The sequence below is a fragment of the Sapajus apella genome, unplaced genomic scaffold (assembly GCF_009761245.1).
Source record: "Sapajus apella isolate SASKATOON/1434 unplaced genomic scaffold, GSC_monkey_1.0 scaffold16, whole genome shotgun sequence".
In the NCBI taxonomy this organism is placed as follows: domain Eukaryota; kingdom Metazoa; phylum Chordata; class Mammalia; order Primates; family Cebidae; genus Sapajus; species Sapajus apella.
Window position 1 is genome coordinate 32,527,696 of NW_022436956.1, and position 4,541 is coordinate 32,532,236.

At 47.5% G+C, this 4,541-nt stretch overlaps 1 long non-coding RNA gene across 2 annotated transcripts in view; it reads left to right on the forward strand.

The window, feature by feature from the left end:
- Positions 1-1,486: 1,486 nt before the first annotated feature.
- LOC116556416 overlaps positions 1,487-4,541 on the forward strand; it is a 15,980-nt gene continuing 12,925 nt past the window's right edge. For both annotated transcript variants that reach the window (XR_004270987.1, XR_004270986.1), the window contains exon 1: positions 1,487-1,799. This is a non-coding gene — a long non-coding RNA (uncharacterized LOC116556416). The remainder of the gene's footprint in view (positions 1,800-4,541) is intronic.

Consider the following 4,541-nt stretch of genomic DNA (forward strand, 5'->3'; position numbering starts at 1 on the left):
AGTTTGTGTCCTTTGTAGGGACATGGATGAACCTGGAAACCAACATTCTCAGCAAACTGACACAAGAACAGAAAATCAAACACCACATGTTCTCACTCACAGGCAGGTGTTGAACAATGAGAACACATGGTCACAGGGAGGGGAGCATCACACACTAGGGTCTGGTGGGGGGAAATAGGGGAGGGACAGTGGATGGTGGGGAGTTGGGGAGAGAAAGCATGGGGAGAAATGCCAGATATAGGTGATGGGGAGGAAGGCAACAAATCACACTGCCATGTGTATACCTATGCAACAATCTTGCATGGTCTTCACATGTACCCCAAAACCTAAAATGCAATTAAGAATAAAAATAATTTTTAAAAAAAATTTTATTTAAATTAGCTGGGCATGATGGCATGTGACTGTAATCACAGGTACTGGGGAGCCTGAGGGGAGAGAATTGCTTGAACCTGGGTAGGGGAGGCTAACTGAGCCAAGACCATGCCATTGCACTCCAGCCTGGGAGACAGAGCAAGACTCCACCTCAAAAAAATAAAAAATAAAAACCTAAAAAGATGAGTGTGCTCTTACTGTAGAGGTTATGTCTCCGTTAAAGAAATTCCAAACATATTCACATACACACACACACATGCATGCACGTGCATGCACGCACACACACACAAACACAAACACACACAATTCTGAGTTCTACATTCACAGAAAGTTGCACATAAAATAAACATAAAAAAATCCAGCCCATGAAGTGTTGCAGATGAACTCAGAATTGTTAATGAACCATGAGCCAAGTGAGGGGTACTGGCCACCCAGGATGCCCCTTAGCCCTCCTCTCCCCTCTCCCACCCCATCTCCTGTACACTCACCCCCCAACACACACATCCAGGTGCTCAGGTAAGATGCAGGCGCCTCACACTCCAGCAGCCCTGCCTTTCTCAGGAAATGCGTGTGGTCTCTAGCTCTCATTGCCAGGAGACAAAGCCACCCGCTTTGTTCCTTGGCCCCCAGCAGGAGGAGGAAAGGGAGAATTTCCTTAGGAGAGGTTCCAGCAAGAGGGATTACTGCTTCAAAGGGAGCATAGCGTTTCAGCCAGCTGAGCGCTGTGGCACCACCTTCCAGAAGGGGCCTGGCACCTCTCTTGAGCCCAGCATACAGATCCTGGCTGGGTCTGTAGTACAGACCACTCTCCTGCCTCCTGCTCCCTCCCTTGCAGTTGGTGACCCCTGAGGTCTCCTCTGAGTGGCCTCTGTCCTTGGTTACCCACCCACCCTGTCCCCTGTCCTTGTCCCCTTGGTGGAGATGGATAGCCCCTTCCTGTCCCCCCACCTGTGCCACTGCCTCACTCTTGTCATTTATTTCCTCACTTAGGTCCTCTTCTCTGAAGGGCCATGGAGCTGAGTGACCCAGCGTGCCTCCCTGTGTCCCACACTTGTGGCTGGAATCTTCACACTGCCCTGCTGTGACATGGGCCACTGTGTCACCTCTCTGCACGGAGCACTGCCCCTCCTGCTGGTCCCAGATCCATCCAGTCCAGAGTGTGTGCACCAACCCTGTGACTCTCTCCAACTCACTGCCTGAGTACAAAGGAAGAGACCAGGACAGCAGCAGAAAGGAGTGCTGCTTATGTGGCTCTTCCCAGGAGTGGGAGCCTCCCAGACCAGGAATGTAAAACCATTTTGCAGATGAAGCCAGAGAGGTTATGAAACAGACCCAAGTGGGCTCGCTCTTCAGTCTTGCTGTCCAGAGTCTGGAACGTGGGCCCGTGTGTGGAACTGCTGTGCCCAGGAAGCTTGCCTGGAAATCAGGTAGCATGGGTGAACCCCCAAATCCCCCTGTGGCAGACCATGAATTTGCCGTGGCTACACACCTCTGTTTTGCTTCCAAGAAATGAAACTTTGGCAGCTGGAGAGGGATGGAGGGGGCGGGTGGGGTACAGCAAGACCAGGAAACAGAACTGTCATCTAATGTCTACAGAAGGTGATAGAGCCAGCAAGTGGGATTAAGCACCTCTGTGCTTTGTGGCACTTAACATGTCTAAATCTCTCTCTAACTCTCTCACTGCCACACAGTGAGGAAGGGTTTCTGTTTCCATTTTATAGATAAGCAAACTGAGGCTCAGAGAAGTAAAGTCCCTTGCCCAGGAGACCCACAGCTGGAAGGAGGCGGGGCTGGAATTCATAATTTTTTTTTTGAACATTCAAAAGATACTTCTTATTTGCCTGTTTAAAAAAAAAAAAATTTCTCCCTTACTTTAGACAATTAGTAAAAGTTACAGGAGCCAACAAAAGGTGAAGGAGAGAGCTGTCATTCAAGGCCTTTCCAAAAAGAGGTATCAATGTGAAGAATGGTAAAGAGACACATTATGGAATTCAAAAATTTTAAAAACATCTTGCAATAAGAATAAGTCAATATTTATAATAAAATCTTGTGTTTGGCCAGGCACAGTGGCTCACGCCTGTAATCCCAGGACTTTGGGAGGCCAAGGTGGGCAGATCACTTGAGGTCAGGAGTTCAAGACCAAACTGGCTAACATGGTGAAACCCCGTTTCTACCAAAAATACAAAAATTAGCTGTGCATGGTGGCACATGGCTGTAATCCCAGCTACTCAGGAGGCTGAGACAGGAGAAGCACTTGAACCTGGGAGGCAGACGTTTCAGTGAGCCAAGATTGCATCACCGTACTCCAACCTGGGTGACAGAGCAAGACTGTTTAAAAAAATATGTATTGTTTTAACCAATCATTTAGTTTTGTATTACTGTATTTTAGAGATGTATTTCTAGAGATACATGTTACAGATGCATCTCTAGAATGGTTCTTATAACTTCTTTATAATTATAATCAACTGAATTATACAAAAATTCCTTTTACTAAACTTATTATGACTTATATAGACCATTCATAATGCAATTTTTGTTTTTCAAACAGGGCCTCTGTCACTCAGGCTGGAGTGCAGTGGCATGATCATAACTCACTATAGCCTCAGCCTCCCTGATTCAAGAAATCCTCCTGCCTCAGCTGCCTCAGTAGCTGAGACTACAGGCACCCACCACCACACCTGGCTAATTTTTTATTTTTTGTAGAGTCGGGACTCACCGTGTTTCCCAGGCTGGTCTCTAACTCCTGGACTCAAGCGATCCCCTCACCTCAGCCTCTCAAAGTGCTGGGATTACAGGTGTGAGCCACCGCGCCTGGCCCCAGGCTAGATTTTAGACCTAAGCCCTCACCTCATAGGCTGCAGAACTGAGCTCACATTCCATTGTAGGGGGAGACAAGTGATGAACAAATAAGATTAATATAGGCGAATGATGTTTTGGAGGAAATTAAATGAGATGAAATGAGAGAGGATGATAGCAAAGGTGTGGAATCTAGACCTGCCACATGGTGGGGGTGGGGGCACTCTCGGCAGAAGCCATGTCTGAACTCAGATGGCGAGGAAAAGGAGGAGGAGCCAGGCATGTGAATGTCAGACGAAACAGTGTCCTGGGCACAGCGACAGCATGTGCAGAGGCCCTGGGGTGAGACTGAGCCTGGTGTGCTGGAGGAACAGAAAGGCCTTCATGGCTGGAGTTCTGTGAGTGATGAGCAGGAAGGCGTTGTCTGCTGGAGAAGTAGGCAGGGGCCTGGTAGGTCACGTGGGGGAGTTTGGGTTTATTCCCAGGGCAGCCGGAAACCACCAGGAAGGATCGAAGCAGGAGGTTAACCGGATTTCCGGGACGCTCCCCACACCTGGGATCAGATTCAGGCTCTGCCACTTAATGGCTTTGCGATCTCAGACCCACAGTGTCAGTTCTCTGAGCCTTGGTTTCCTCAGCTGTAAAAATGGGGATGTCGGCCGGGCGAGGTGGCTCACACTGTAATCACGGTGCTTTGAGAGGCCGAGGTGGGTGAATCACAAGGTCAGGAGATTGAGACCATCCTGGCTAACATGGTAAAACCCTGTCTCTAGTAAAAATACAAAACATTAGCCAGGCATGGGGGCGCTCCCCTGTCATCCCAGCTACTTGGGAGGCTGAGGCAGGAGAATCGCTTGAATCTGAAAGACGGACGTTGCAGTGAGCTGAAATCGCGCCACTGCACTGGGCATTAGAGTGAGACTGCATCTCAAAAAAAAAAAAAAAAAGGTGGGGGGAGGGGATGTCAGCCAGGGGCATTGGCTCATGCCTGTCATTCCAGTGCTTTAGGAGACTGAGGCAGGACGAATGAATGCTTGAGCCCAGGAATTCAAGACCAGCCTGGGGAACATAGAAAGCCCCAACTCTACTCTCTCTCTCTCTCTCTCTCTCTATATATATATATATATATGTGTGTGTGTGTGTGTGTGTGTGTGTGTGTGTGTGTGTGTGTATAGTATATATATATATGTGTATATAGTATATATATATATCTGTATGTGTGTATATATATATATGTATATACTGTATATAATATATATATCAAAGTATATATATCTCCCTTTGCAGAGCAGGCCTGAATACCAATACACTATACTATATATAGTGTGTGTATATATATATATATATATATATATACACACACACACACACAT